We start from the raw sequence: 16,550 nt of genomic DNA on the forward strand, positions 1-16,550 counted from the left end.
TGACCTCAGTGCTGTGAGGCAGTAATGCTAACCATTACACCGTCCGTACTGCCCCGTATATATAACACATGGTGGGGATAGAACCCATGACCTCAGAGCTGTGAGGCAGTAATGCTAACTATTACACCATCTGTACTGCCCCGTATATATAACACATGGTGGGGATAGAACCCATGACCTCAGTGCTGTGAGGCAGTAATGTAACCATTACACCATCCGTACTGCCCCGTATATATAACACGTGGTGGGGATAGAACCCATGACCTCAGTGCTGTGAGGCAGTAATGTAACCATTACACCATCCGTACTGCCCCGTATATATAACACATGGTGGGGATAGAACCCATGACCTCAGTGCTGTGGGGCAGTAATGTAACCATTACACCGTCCGTACTGCCCCGTATATATAACACATGGTGGGAATAGAACCCATGACCTCAGCGCTGTGAGGCTGTAATGCTAACCATTACACCATCCGTACTGCCCCGTATATATAACACATGGTGGGGATAGAACCCATGACCTCAGTGCTGTGAGGCAATAATGCTAACCATTACACCATCCGTGCTGCCCATGGGTTCCATTCCCACCATGGCCCTAACTGTGCAGAGTTTGTATATTCTCCCCATGTTTGTGTGGGTTTCCTCCGGGTACTCCGGTTTCCTCCCACAATCCGAATATAGGAACCACTAGGAACCAGGAAGTGGCTTTGTGTGCAGTGGGCACTGGCAGCAGCGGCCGCAGAGTGAGAGAGAGGAGACCGGAGCTGCAGCTGTGAGCCGGTTACTATAGGAGTGTGCGGAGGTGTGAGCTCCAGGTGAGGCCGGGCGGCAGTGGGGGTGTGTGTGTTTGTTCCTGGGTGCGAGTGTCGGTGCCCGGGCTATATATTGTGTGCACAGCGGGCGGGGGTGTGGGGCACTGTGCATCGCATACACACACTGACACTGTACTATGTCACCTTAATAGGGGAGCCGCTCACCTGGTGCTTCTGGAGGAGTAAGGATTGGGAAGGGGAGGGGTCAGGACTAGAAAGGGGAGGGTCAATAAATCACCCCCCCTAGAATAAAAGTTTAGATCCGCCCCTGCAGGCAAAGGGTACTCCCAACTGCTCCCACCACCATCACCATTGTGGGACACTGACCACCGTGGGTGGGAAGCGGGACGGTTCCCCCCAAAAAAGTCCTGTCTCGTGATAATTGGGAAAGTTGGGAGGTATGTAATGGCACTATGCAGTATGTGCATAAGGGAGTGTGCTCAGGACAAGCAGGAGACCGTGACTGGTGACAGGACACACTGCTGGGTTAGAGTCCGTAGACAATGCTGCCTAATGGCTTTGCTCCCTCTTTAAATCAGTCGGCTATCCACTTTAATCAATGGCAGACTTTTCCCCGGCTATCCCCCTGACCACTTGTACTGACACTTTTACACCAATGAATGCCTTGTGGCAAACAGAAACGTATAGAGAAAAGTATATTACCAATACTGTAGGCCATTTAGCGCAGGGCGGTGTTTAGCATTTACAGGGTACATGTATACATCAGTTACTGCTTATGTCCTGGTTTAAAGGGACCATCTGATCGTAACTTTAAGTTAAGATGTCCATAAAAACAAACTTACAAGTCTTGAAAACTCTGTTTGTAATTCGTGGTAACAAGCGCCAGATGTTTTATTAGTGGAAGCAATTTGTTACCCTAACAATATACACGGTCCTAATTATATACATGCCAACAATTCTCTAGTGAAACCGGAGAGATTTAAGGGGGTGCTGCACTATTATAGAGTAAAGGGGCCATACACATGGGGCGATTCCAGCCCCATTTCTAAGCGATCTGACTAGGTCACGGAGCACTGATCGCTCCGTGTGTGTAGCCCCGGGCGGCGCGGTGCGCGGTCCTGCCCGTCGTCATCGCTGGCAGGGAAAGACACACACAGCGGTGTGCATCACTGGTGTACCGCGATGTGTGCTGAGTTATCGTACTTAAGCCCGTCGCTCAGCACGTGTGTACGAGGATTAAGCTTTTAAGAGACCAGAACATTTACCAAATAAGAAATACCGATAACGACTGATGTTGTTGATGTTGGGTACAATTTACTAAGAATATGACCATGTATTTGGATTTTGTATACGACTGTTATCGGTGGAGTATTTCATTTACACATTCGCAGTATAGTTTACAAAGGTGTCGGATTTTTGAGATTCGTATTTTTCGATGTATTTTTTTTTAAGTATTTTTTTACAGCTTGTACTAGAATACGCCTACTATACATTCATATTTTGAAATATGACTTGATAGTACATTTCAGAAATACGTTGGAGTAATGTAAAATTCAAGGTGTATTCCTTTGATGGCGTATTCATTCGTATTTTTGTAAAAATACGAATACGACGAGTTGTTACGGTCATAAAATACAAAATACTAACGTTATTTCATATTAGTAAATTACAAAAATAGGAATATGTGCCTGAATATGAATACGATTGAATGCGAATCTGCCAGGTTCTGGAAGCAGGTTATATAGGACGGAAGGAACACCAGAAAACAGGAGATGTTTTAATTAACAGTTGTTTGGTTTTCTTTAAAATTATTTTATTTTGTTTTGGTTCCCATCTACATTGTCATAAACCCTACAATATACAGTATGAAGGACTAGAGCAATGATATTCAGGGATAGATGTATGAAGCAGTGATAAGGGAGAAGCTGCCCAGGGCAACCAATCAGCACTGAAGTAACATCTGTAATTTGCATATTATGAAATAATACAGAGCAGCTGATTGGTTGCCATGGGCCAATTCTGCTCTGGCTCACTTCTCTCTTATCACTGCTTCATACATCTACCTCTCAGTCTGATAACCGTCACAGGCACTCTGACCTTCAAAATGGCCACACATTACCATTAGTCAGTAGTATGTCATAACAAAGCGTTTACTCAAAGACAGAGGGGGTTATTCTAGTCCATTCTTTCTGACAAAATCCTTCTTAGATGGACAAAACCATGTGCACTGCAGGGGGGCAGATGTAACATGTGCAGAGAGAATTAGATTTGGGTGAGTTATTTTGTTTTTGTGCAGGGAAAATACTGACTGCATGATTTTACACTTCAATATAGATCTCACTTTGAAGAAAAACCCCACCCAAATCTAATTCTCTCTGCACAAGTAACATCTGCCCCACCCGCAGTGCACATGGTTTTGTCCATCTAAGAAGGATTTTGTCAGAAAGAATGGACTAGAATAACCCCCCGAGAGACAAATGTAATAGGGTCCGATTTACGATTTCGCTGCAGAATTGGGAGAGGCAAATTTTTAAAAGGTGTAAGGCAGCACGGACGGTGTAATGGTCAGCATTGCTGCCTCATAGCTCTGAGGTCATGGGTCAGATTACTATCATGGCCCTAACTGTGTGGAGTTTGTATATTATCCCCGTGCTTGCGTGGGTTTCCTCTGGGGACTCAATTTTCCTCCCACAATCCAAAAACTGTAAAGTGAATTGGCTTCCAACAAACATAGGCCCTTATTCAGATCGGATCGCAGTACAAATTTGTTCTCAAAATGGGAAAAAGCATGTGCTGAGGTGGCCTGGGATGCGTCGGAGCCAAGGGAAGCAGCAGTGTCTGCTGGTTTCCTCTATCCTGCTTCAGCTTCTCCATTATGCATGTGACATCATCACGTCACACGCTGGGGAAACACGCTGGAGAGGAGCCTGGGGGGGGGGGGGGGCACAAACTTTTTGGCAGGGGGAGCAAAATTTATAGTTACACCACTGACTGCAGTATGTCCATCAGACTTCATACAATAACCCCTCAAATCCTCCACCCCTCGCTGGAAGCACTAGAGACTAGAGCAGCCCATACACTGGGCGAGTGTGGACATATTGTGGGGTGATTCTGAAGTGTCGGCCAGGGAAGTCCTGTTCCAATATTTTAAATAGATCATCATTGTACAAGTCATGTTTGATGGGTACTGATGTGAAATCATTTGGGTTATGTGGTAATTTTGACATTTGGGGACATTTTCCTGTCAGAAATATCTGTAATGGGGCCAGATGTATCAAGCTTCAAAAAGTGATAAAATGGAGAGTGATAAACAACCGGCCAATCAGCTCCTACCTGCCATGTTACAGGCTGGGTTTGAAAAATGACAGGTAGGAGCTGATTGGCTGGTTGTTTATCACTCTCCAGATACATCTGACCCATGACATGCAAATTTATTATATGCTCATGATGTGAACAGATACTTATCTGCCTTGTAGGCAGCAGCTGAAGATGGCAGACATCAGTATTGGGTGATTACCCTGACAGACATTTTGGTGTTACCATGTTGATGCCCTTTGAAGAAAGGTGTGGTTATGCCAAAATGGTGTAACCACACCTGGCATATTGTTGGCACGGTTCAAGCAACAATATGCACGCTGACGGAAATACTATGTTTAAAGCATTGAAGTGTTGGCAATTGGTTGTCTGATCGTTGGCTTATTTCGAGGGCTGCCCATACACACTGTAGTACACTGACATATATATTTCACAGCATTTAATATATTTAGGGTTGTATTTACTAAGTCTTGGAGAGAGATAGAGTAGGATGATAAAGTAGGAGTCAGTCAGCTCCTAACTGTCCTGTTACAGGCTGTGTTTGACAAATGTCAGGTGCTGATTGGTCATAGTTGCAGGATGCTCCCTGAGATAGTAGTTTACTTACCAAGACGGCCGTTCTTTTTAGGATGGGATATTGCTATGGGCAACCAATTAGATTCGATCTATTATGTTCTAGAAGGTGTCAATGAATAAAAAGTAGAATATTATTGGTTGCTATGGGCGACCTCCCATCTTCAGCATACCTCCCAACATTGGTGGCAGTGGGGGAGGGACACGAGTATGCGGGTGCCCAAATTTAGGGTTATGGCTTTCCGGTCAGGGGACGTGGGCTATGTCCGAGGTGTTCCTGCGAAACCTGGCCCCCCATTTATGCTGGTGTTGGCACTCCCTCAGCACTGGCCATGCCCCTATCCCCTCTCCGCAGTGAATAGACTCTGCTAAGCAGAGCAGCAGATAGCAGGGGGGACTCCCAACTGCCCCCATCCCCACCCGGGACACTGCCAGCCCCGGGCCGAAAGTCGGGACAGTTGGGTGGTAAACTTATAAATTGACCCTGTATCAGTGTCTTGTCTACAACAGGTACATTGGGTGTTACTAACTGGGGTATAGTCAGTGCTTTTTGCGAGCTGTGACAGCGAGCGGTGCTAACTGATCAATGTCACAGCTCACACGGTCAGTTTCAACTGACCCCCTGCACACACCGTTTCCACCTCGCTGGGTTTTAGCAGCAACATGGAAACGGCGTATGCGGCCGCTAAAACAGCATTAGAAAGATTTTTTTATCCGATTGTCCGATTTCCGACCGATCGTCCGATATATGTCCAATGTCCGATATATTTTTACCGATAATCAGCAATAACTGGCCGATTATTGCTGATTATCTCTTAAAAAAACGGCCGATATATCGGACGATCGGTCAGAAATCTGACAATCGGCCAAAAAATCGTTCTAGTGTGCCTTTAGTTGATAAACTCCTTAATGGTAGTGTATCCGAGGCCCTGTAGCTGAGCTGTGTGTACTGCACAACTGTCTGTATTACACAAGTCCAACAGGATAAATCACACTGAGAGGTTCCCATAATGCGAAACATTCCCCTCGCTCTCTTCCAGATCACAACTTTATCTCAGTCTCTTTATGTTGGAGCCAAACGAGCTGTTGCCAAATCTTGACGCACGTACATTGTTGAATGAAATGTTAAAATTAAAATATGTAACAAGATAATGGCTACTTAATTAGCATTTTATGTCATGTGGAATTCACAATTAACCCTCACCTTCGCTAATTATCTTGTACAATACTGTTCAAAAGTTTGCGTTCACTTAGAATATAGCATAATGTGTTTGCTAATCACGTTAGAGGACTAATGGATGACTAGAAAACCATTGAAAGTAGAAAGTGCAAATATGTTAGCACAGCTAAAAATGGGTTCACTCTTTAAACGCTCTGCCTAGAAGGCCAGTATCCCGGAGTTGCCTCTTCACTGAAGACGTTGACACTGGCGTTTTGCGGGTACCATTTAATGAAGCTGCCTCAAGCTAGAGACTCTAATGTACAGCTCAGTTGTGCAACAGGGCATACCACTTCTCTTTCTACTAAAAGAGAACTTTCATGTGAACCTCGACAGTCTATTCTTGTTCTTCAAAATGATGGCTATTCTATTTTAGAAATTGCCCAGAAACTGAACATTTCCTACAACGGTGTGTACTACTTCCTTCAGAGATCAGCACAAACAGGCTCTGACCAGAGTAGAAAGAGAAGTTGCTGCCTCAAACTAGAGACTCTAATGTACTTGTCTTCTAGCTCAGTTGTGCAACGGGGCCTCACACTTCTCTTTCTACTCTGGTTAGGGCAAAGAAAAAGCCATATATGCGACTGGCCAATAAAAGGAAAAGATTAGTATGGGAAAAAGAACATCGATTTTGGACATAGGAAGATTGGAAAAGTGTTATGGACAGACAAATCGAAGTTTGAGGTGTTTGGATCACACATAGGAACATTTGTGAGATGCAGAACAAGTGAAAAGATGCTGGAAGAGTGCCTGACGCCATCTGTCAAACATGGTGGAGGTAATTTGATGGTCTGGGGCTGCTTTGGTGCTGGTAAAGTAGGAGATATATATAAGGTAAAAAGGATTTTGAATAATGAATGCTATCACTCCATTTTGCAACGCCATACCCTGGGGACAGCGCTTGTTTGGAGCCAATTTCAACAGGACAATGACCCAAAGCCCACCACCAAATTATGCAAGAACTATTTAGGGAAGAAGCAGACAGCTGGTATTCTGTCTGTAATGGAGTGGCATCGCAGTCACCAGATCTCAACGCCTGTTGTGGGAGCAGCTTGTCCGTATGGTACGCAAGAAGTGCCCATCAAGCCTATCTAACTTGTGGGAGGAGCTTCAGGAAGTGTGTGGTGACATTTCTTAAGATTAGCTGAAAAAAATTAACCGCTAGAATGCCAAAGGTCCGCAATGCTGTAATTGCTGCAAAAGGAACATTCTTTGATGAAAGCAAAGTTTGAAGGACAAAATCATTATTTCTAACCTTGCCAATGTCTTGACTTTATGTTCTATTTATTTTGCAACTCGTTTGATAAATAAAAGTCAGTTTTCATGGAATCGCCCCCTTAAAGTGTTTGCAGTACTGTATAATCTCTAAACTACAAAACAAACCATATCCGTCTTCTGCACACTGGACCTTATCCTGGTCCACATGCAACGCTGCGAATTTCAGTGTTGCGTGTGGACCAAATGCCACCTGCTGTCCGCAGTGCCGGTGACCCCCCCCCCTCTCGCACCGCACCCATCATCTCCCCCCTCACGGCTGCAGATGGATAATTTGCATAGTCATCCATTCACAGCCTTGGGTGCAGGGGGCGGAATGCCAACCCCCCTGCCCGCACTGCTATGTGCGAGCGGAACGACGAACATGTAGTTGCACATGCACATAAATGCAAATGCATGGGGATGAATCAAATTAGAATAACCCCCACTGTGTAGGCAGCCATTTTGTGTGAACCAGATGCAGCCAATCAGCTCACTGGGAACTAGTGATGTCACTCAGACACTCCTACTATGGATGCGATGGGTGCGCGTTATAGAGGATAATAAAACAAGCTAGAGTACTTTCTCTGCTTTGTTTATTCCAGAAATGAATCCCTCGTTATCTGACTGTAAACGCTGCCATTGAGGGAACAGGAATACGGTTTATTTATATAGAATTAATCATGTATAATGGGGAACTGTTCCAGGAACAATGGCAGCCAGTGATGCCGGTCCCAATGTACATACAATGGGAGACTTGTGATCGCTGCGTCTGAGCACTTTATTTGCTGACATATTCCCTACAGTAAAACAAACAGAAATGTTTGACGCTTGTCTCGGATGATATTATACGCTGTACAGGATCCGGATCCTAAATCCACAAGCAGAGTATTATATTGCTTCTTATGCCTCCGCTAACTGAGGAGTAAAGGGAGAATTGTAGTAAGACTATAATAAGCGTAGCTACGTACTGATAACTGTACTTAGGGCCTGATTCAGTCTGGCAGGTTAGCACCTTAACGCCACCCAGGGAGATTCAATGGCGGAACGTTGCGACAACCAACATCGCCGATTTCCCTAGCAGCACACTGCAGGAAAACTGATGATGCTGAGGTTCCATTTTATACCAAATTATATTATACACGATGTGTGCCAAAACCAAAAATTGGGTCCGACTCAGTGTGCATCGCAAAAGCAAAATCTTTCTCTAATGGTCAAAACCGTGCTGCGCTGCAGGTGGGGCAGATGTAACAGGTGCGGGGAGTTAGATTTGGATGTAAAGAACCCATGCATATGAATGGGAAGCCACTGAGCTCTCTGTGCGTCCTCCGGTCGCTGCCTATATCCGCGCCCCCCCCCCACCCCTGCCCGGCTACAGGCTGTACATAACATTTATTAAATCTTATGTGCAGCCCGTCCCACCTCCTTAATCGGACCGATGCGCATTGGACCGCGCATCAGGTCACCCATTAGAAAAAAAGATTTTGCTTTTGCAATCCGTGCTGAACAGGCTGCTCATCCCAGAGAACTGAAGATATGAGGCGGACGTTACATTAACTACTGTATACAGTAATAGGAAATGGCACAAATTGGCTGGAATTCACTATTGGTTTCCAAGGATGAGTTTGGTTTTGCACTACACCTCAACACCTACAGAGGAGCTGTTGTATATCAGAGCAGCAGCAGCAGGAAAATAAGATCCAGTCCAGGTTTCCTCACTGATGCGATCAGGGTTTGGTTGATTAGCAGCACCTAGCGCTTCCTGTTATAAGTGTTTCCACGATATGGGGTGTATGTGATTCCTTGTCACACTTCCAATTAGAGCAGTTGTCCATATTAACCAAACATCTTGTGTCATTTTAGAGACTGCGCTATATAAATAGTCCCTAGATTGCAAATGGTTGCTATGGACATTGCCTCCCCTTATGCTCTTTAGAAGGTTTGATAAATTTACTCCTTTGTCCTATTACATGACAGTGTTACCATGGCGATAACATTTCCATAGGAAAGCATATTCGACAAGTATTTCAGGATAGCAATGACATAATAAAATCGTTGATTAAAAAAAAAAAAACACTGCGCTACTAAGGGATTCGTTTAGTAAATTAAGGTTTTAGATATTACATTACTTTTTTTGTTATTATTAATCAGCCGGGTTTATTGATCTTTTCGTAGCCGATTTATTTATTTGCTGAAAGTATTTCCCATGTCATATAAATGGGTTGTACAACTCCTAGCACTCCGTCCTGTAAAATTGCACAGCACGTATCCACCTCTGGGGTATCTGGTGTGTTTTTAATTTGCTCTGGGCATACGGGATTACCTTAATCATCTGTGACAATGAGTCCACGCAAGTCTGTGCAGTTGGGAAATTTTGAAACATGAACATGGGGATAGAAATTGAATTAAAATTCCAGAAATCACATGTACCTCCGCTGTCCGAGTGAGAGAACCACGGGCAACTGTGGGAAATCACTCTGAAATAAGAATCTTCATGCAATAAAATAAATAAAGGCCTATTAATTAGTGCACTGCAGAGGCGGTGATAAAACGTTTCACAGGCCAATGAATAATGACATTTACCACTTATTTTTATAAGCCTGTAATTTGTAAACGTGTATTTATTGCAGCATTAGAACACTCGGGGACATTGTTGCTAGTGAAATAGGTTTATATCTCTGAATGATTGATGAGTAGATTGTGATGGAGAAAGCCACTCCGTTTGTGTAGCACAGGCCTGTGAGAAATGGCAAATGTGGCCCCTCCCCCGATGTTTGGGGGCTGTGCATGTGCAGCCCCAGGAGCAAACGGCTTCAGCGAATTTCAGAGTAGTCCGAGACGTTCGCTACGGATAGGGAGGTCAAGGGCCGAGCAGGTGGTGGCAGCAGGGGAATGCCCAGTGTCTTATGGACGTCCCTATAAAAAACGCCGGGCGTTCAAATACAAAAATTGACTGTGCAAACAAGACGATACAGGGTCTGTATAAAAAGTAATGCGACCAAATTCGGGAAAAAATATTTATTGAAGATATCGCTACAAACAATTAAAACTCTTCAAAATAAGACCCATGTGTCTACACATCTGACGACTTGTCCACGCTTGGAAGGCGCCCTGGAAGTCCTTTTCCGAAAGTTATTCAAGCAGTGCGTCAAAGCCACTTTGACCTCTGCTACAGTCCATGGCGGTGTCCTTTGAGGGCTGTCTTCACACGGGGGGAACAGGAAAAAGTCCACCGGGGGCAGATCGGGACTGTAGGGGGGCTGGGGAAGCTTTGCAATGCCGTTCTGGGCCAGGTAGTCGTTGACTATGAAGCTGGTGTGGCTTGGTGCATGGTCATGAAACAGAAGCTATTGATAGGCCTTTACTGCCAAACACTTTCTGGATCATGGCCAACGTCTCCGTAGCCGATTTTCAACAGAACGTTGAATTTTGAAGCTTCAATCAAGCCTAGGGACAGGGGTCCACTAAAACCAAGACACAAACCGCACGGTAGTGCGTAGGCGACTGACGCTCGGTGCGTGTTGAAGTTGACCCCCTCCATCAAACCCGCCTGGAGCATCAGAAAGAAGTAAGTGTGGCTCACACAGGGATGGATTTCCTAAGATGGGAGTTTTAATGAAGATGAGATGTTGCCCAGAGCAACCAATGAGATTCAAGCTATTATCTTCTAGAAGGTGCTAAATAAACAAGAAATACAATCTGATTGGTTGCTATAGGCAGCATCCCATCTTAGTAGTGTTAAAATGAAGGGGTGTAATGCTGCGCCCCCATGTACAAGGACTGGTACAGATGTGTACGTATGCCTGTTTGAATACATTGCATTTATTTGTACCAGTTAGGCCAAGGGCAACGCACAAAGCTGACTTATAAGCAGATAGGGTGCAAAAAGCCAAATATTACCTCACATCCAGGTATAATATATGTTCTTACTCAGCCTCCGCTTTCCACCCGTCATGGACTTATAAATATAAGATGCAACTGAATTTGCATATAGACTTAACGTCCATACACACTGGGCGACTATGGCCAGCGTGTATGGACAGCGATGAGGACAATCATCGCTGCGGGGAAAGCCGCTCAGTACATACACACTGAGCTGCTTTCCCCCTGCCCGGCGCCGACGGAGGGGGAGGACGCTATGCAAAGCCGTCCTCAAAGCCGCTCATCTGCTGGTATTACCACAGATAAGCGGCTTTCCCTGGAGAGGACTCTTTGGGCCATGGGGAGAATGGCGGAGAAACACAGTATCCTGACGGCTGACAAAGAATGGGCTGGATGTAATGCAGGGCGAGAGTGTCGGCTGTGCGGGATGCTGTTGTTTTTAAGGGGCAATAATTTACGGGTATGGATTGTATGGTCGACATAAAGATGGTCGACACCACTAGGTTGACACACTGGAAGGTCGACATGGCACAAGGTCGACAGGTTGATACAAGCATTAGGTCGACATGCTCTAGGTCGACAGTCAAAAGGTCGACATGGGGCTTTTCACCGTTTTTTTACCCGGATGTCGACACAGTCGACATGGACACAGTTTTAAGTACATCACGATGCACTCGCTATGCTTCGGGCACGGTGCCTCGCTGCGCTTGGCACACTATTTTGTTCTCCCACCACGCCCTAGTGGATGGTAGGGCATTAAATACCGCCTGTCGGCTCAAAAAACAGTGAAAAAACATTATGTTGACCTTTTTGACTGTCGACCTAGACCATGTCAACCTAATGCTTGTGTCTACCTAACAACCTAGACCGCGGTCGACCTTTCAGTATGTCGACCTAGTGGTTCTACAAACCAACCTTATCCCATAATATATATATATATGTATACCAGCTATGTGAGACTATGGGGCTGTTTCTGGTTGACTCGGTAAGCCGCGAGGACACTAACTGCATATAAGGGTATATATGCATTTAGTACAGATGCTATAAGTGGCCGGATGTACTGTATTGTGGAATATGCTCCATGTCTCCCCGCACTGATGACCTTCTCCCATCCACTCGCCAGGACTTCTCTTGTGCTGCTCCGCTCTTCTGTAACTTACCTCCACCTCTCTGACTCTCACTATTAGCCGGCAGGGTATCATAAATGTCTTAAAAAATTAGCATATTCGTTAAATCCCACCATACATCCTCACGCGCTTGGAGGGTCGGTTGAGCAGCGCTGGGTTTACAATGAAAGAAATTAACCAATTGGTAATAAATTGATAATTTTTATATATAGCAAATAAAATAATATAATAATGCATACAATCACATATAATATGACATAAAAAGATAAAAAATATATAAAATTCTCACTCTCGGATTGGATCAGGATCTGGGGTGGCCAATGTCCAATGGAATGTCAGTCCAAATGGAAAGTGCACTTTAACCATATATTATACTGCTGTGTTGGGGAAATAGAAATTCAGATGTTTTGTTGGGAGGAGATCCACCGATCCTCTCTATTGGAGCGGATAGATGTTGATACCGCTGGAGGAATTGATGGCAGAATGTCCAGAATATGTCCCCAGGGATTCCTCTGTCGGTTAGATGGAAGACTTCCTTTAGCTCTGGCCCAGTTTGGAAACCTCCTGATGGTGGTAGAGGAGTCACAGTAGATGTTAATAAGGGAGGGTGGGCATCTGTTCTCCGATCCTGACTGGATTTAGGGGGGGGCAGGACTCTCTAACAGGTGGCTGGGATGGTAGTCTGCTCACCCGGAGAGATGCACTGCCAGTACCCCAGTCACTTTTGATGGAGACGGCCAAGTTCTTAGTGAGGTACACTAATCTCGACAGGTGGCAGAGGATGGCGTGGCTCACCTGGAGTTAAGTGTGCAAGAAGGAATCCCGGAGGGGAAATTAAGATGAGAGTTCCCAATTGGAGACAGCAGTGGACTGAGAGTAATTGGAGGTCCAATCCTTGGAGAGTGAGAGGCTGCACCTAACGCGTTTCGCCACTAGCTTGTGGCTTTTTCAAAGGTGGCTTCTAGTATGGTGGCTAGGGGTATATATACCCATGGTGATAGGTAGCCAATCAGCAATCAATTAAAACAATAAACCTCAATAGTCACAATTTCTATTCACAATGATGAAGTAGGAGACAAACATATTAATTCAATCTGATCATTGATAAACAATATTTATTAATAACACCAAAAATTCATAAGAAAGAGAAAAACAAGATATAGCAGACAAGGGTACTTCCGGGTTTGGAGGTCACATGACCGCACTTAATAAGTGTTGGATACGTAAGGGAATAGAGCTAATAGCTATCCCAATATATGTGGCAAGGAGTTCGGGTCATAGGCTGTTTGTAGAAGTGCTTATAAGTATAAAGATCTTATCTTAAAAGGTAAGATCGTCAGAATAACGTGGGTGGAACGCATATGCGTTCCACCTGTCGGAGATAGTTTCCTGCTTCCGCCGGATGTTCCTACTATTGTATAGAGCAGCGTTTGGCTGCGTGTCACGTGACTCAGTCACGTGACTCCGGGGGAGGGAGCAGGGAGATGGTGACGTTATGTACCTGCGTCCCAGTTGTCCGGGTGACGCTGTGTACAAACGTCCCTGTATGTATTACGCGCTTGACCTCGTTCTCCATCCTCATCTCATCCATGTTTACCTCCCAGTTCCATCTCCTATCTATGGTAATGTAAGGACTGTCCACCCTCTTGGTTCTCACCATGCACTATACATGTCTAGCTGACTCCCAGTCTGTGACCCAAATCCTTTCTTCCCAGTGTACTGTATCATTGAGTGCTCCTGTTATTATCTGTCATCATTTAGTGTCTAAGGCCAAATGTCTATCCCCAAAAACACGTTTTCTTAAAGGGCACCTGCAAACATTACACACATGATATCTACCGTGGTTGCTCCACTGCCAACAGCAAAGTAGCCCCCTTAGGAATACCAAGCTCTGAAATTCAAAGCATTCTGGATCTAATGCCCGGTACACACCAGGACGATGGTGCTCGTGAGCGGGTTGTCATAGGAACGTACGACCCGCTCACGAGCTGACAGCGCCACTGACACGCAGCGAAAATGCTGCTGATGTGATCGCGATCCGATCACGACCCCCACCCACTGCAATGGTCGGTTCTGAGATCCTACCTGCAGCAGGTAGGATCTCAGAAAAGACCGACCGACCCGCGGGGCCATGCATTGGATCGGGATCGCATCAAAAGGAGAGTGAAATGGCCCAAAACAAATATGGCCGCCGCATATGTGCAAATAATATATGCGGCGGCCATATTTGTTTTGGGCTATGCTGCCGTTTGTGACCAGGCTGCGGCAGCCCTGGAAGCAAGGTTGGTGGCCCAGCCAGAGGGAAATCTGGACCGGCCCACCGGGAAATGTCCCGGTTTCCCAATGGGCCAATCCACCTCTGACTGTAAGCATCAAAACAGGAGTCAGGGTTCCAGCAGGTAAGTGGAAGAAGTACTGAGGGAATAGACATTGTGTATGTTAGTGTGTCTTCTATGAGTCATAGTAATGATATTTATGCAGTAGTAACAACTTTTTATTGGCACCGGCGCACTCCTGGGATCGAAGATGCAGCTGAAGAGAATCCTGAAGGCGCCGTAGATGCCGGGGGACCAGGTAAGTATGAAAAAAAAAAAAATCCAAAATCCATTAATGTTTGACCTAGTGACTTTCAACCTAGACATTGTCTAATCATCTCTGCCGTAACCAAAATAATCATCATGATAAAAAATTATGGCACGTGTATACAGCATAAATAACCCAGAAATCTAGGATGGACAAACCTACACAACCCTGGGGCCTAGGTAAGAACTGTCATTCTTCTGCGGAAGCGTCAACTTTACCTCACACTGTTTTGTTCTTTAACGGAACATCTGGAAACCTCAGCCCTTGACAGGTTGGTCTCTCCAACGGTTGAGAACTGTTGATTTTGGACATAGCGTTCAAGTCATTTGCCAAGATCACTGGAGAAAATGGCCTGGACGATACTGAAGGATATTGTTTCACAGTATCTCCAGTGTTCCACATCTGTTCTCAATAGAAGTGCTCAGGGTAGGAGGTGGAAACTCTCCCCGGACTCCATTTCCTGATTTTAGCATCAAACTCATGAGCCGCAGATTAGTCTGTAGCTGATTATTTTCAGCAATTTGCATGTCATACCGAGGAAATGCAGAATATACTATGCTGAAGGGTTGAATAGAAAATATTACAGACTTATTAACTGCTGTGTTCTGTTGATCTTTGATCAAACCCGAAAGTGAATCTGAAAATCCATTGTTCTTTTAAAAAATAGGCTTATTATCCTCTCCCTGTATTGCTGTTCAGGCAGCGCATTGCCGAGGGTCTATGTTCTGTAAAGGATTCAGTCCAGTTTTTAAAAAATCTGTGCCCACAGTCCCCCGAATTTAGGGGCCCTGACTCGATCCAGGATTGAAACTAGGATTTTCTTCACCTGGAACAAGGCTGAAATTTGGCTCCGCTTAGTCTCCCTACCTGCATGCACGTATGGTTATCACATCTAGCACCCAGGGAAGACCCTTCCCCCCCCCAGTTGCAGCACTGGTAGAACCTAGTTCATTCATGCCTACTTTTTCGAGCAGCTGCTCTTTGGGAGGCGGAGCCAGAGCCAGATGTCATCAAACAGCAAATCACGAGTCTACGATGAGGGGGTGGGGCTAAAATCCAGGGGCATGCGGGAGGCTTCCTCACCTTTCCCGGAGGCCGATCATCAAATTATTTTTTCCCATGTTCGCAAATAAAAGTCAGTCTAGTCTGACTATCATTTCTGCCAGAGATCCCCGAAAAGGGGGCAGGCGCTGACGTCCTCGACCCACCTGCGCTTCCAGTAGAACGCCCAATGTTTTCATGGGGACATCCATAAAAGCTGGGCGGTCCCATGCTACCACCCCCTGCCTGTGCAAACGCCTCAGACGACTGTGATACTCGCCCACGTGCAGCCCCGCACAATCGGAAACGGGGGCCGAAATTCGTCATCAATCGATTAAACCCGAATCAGGCCCAGTGGGACAACACACAGGATTCCTTCCATCAGCAGCCGTACATTCAACCCAACTTCACTCTCACACAGTATATAAAAATGATATATACCTTGAAATAAATGTAATTTCTAACATTGTTTTCCTAGTTGATTGCCTGCCTTCCTGTCCTGGCTGAGGGCTTAGAGAATAGCCTCATTGGTATCCTTAATAAATAACAGAAGACTGCAATGATATGTGACAGAAGCAGGGTAACAGAGAACGGGGTGATTGGGGCTTATTTTGTGGGTATATCCCGGCTGTGGAACACTGACATCTGTTTATATAATTGTTTGGAATTATCCAGGCGTCATTTTGGAAATCCCATATCTACTACATACATCTCCGACCTCCTATTAATAGGACTTAAATCTCACCCACTGGACCTTTCACATGTTTTCAGCTCACAGTGA

The sequence above is a fragment of the Crinia signifera genome, chromosome 12 (genome assembly GCF_055691185.1).
Source record: "Crinia signifera chromosome 12, ASM5569118v1, whole genome shotgun sequence".
NCBI classification, from domain to species: Eukaryota; Metazoa; Chordata; class Amphibia; order Anura; family Myobatrachidae; genus Crinia; species Crinia signifera.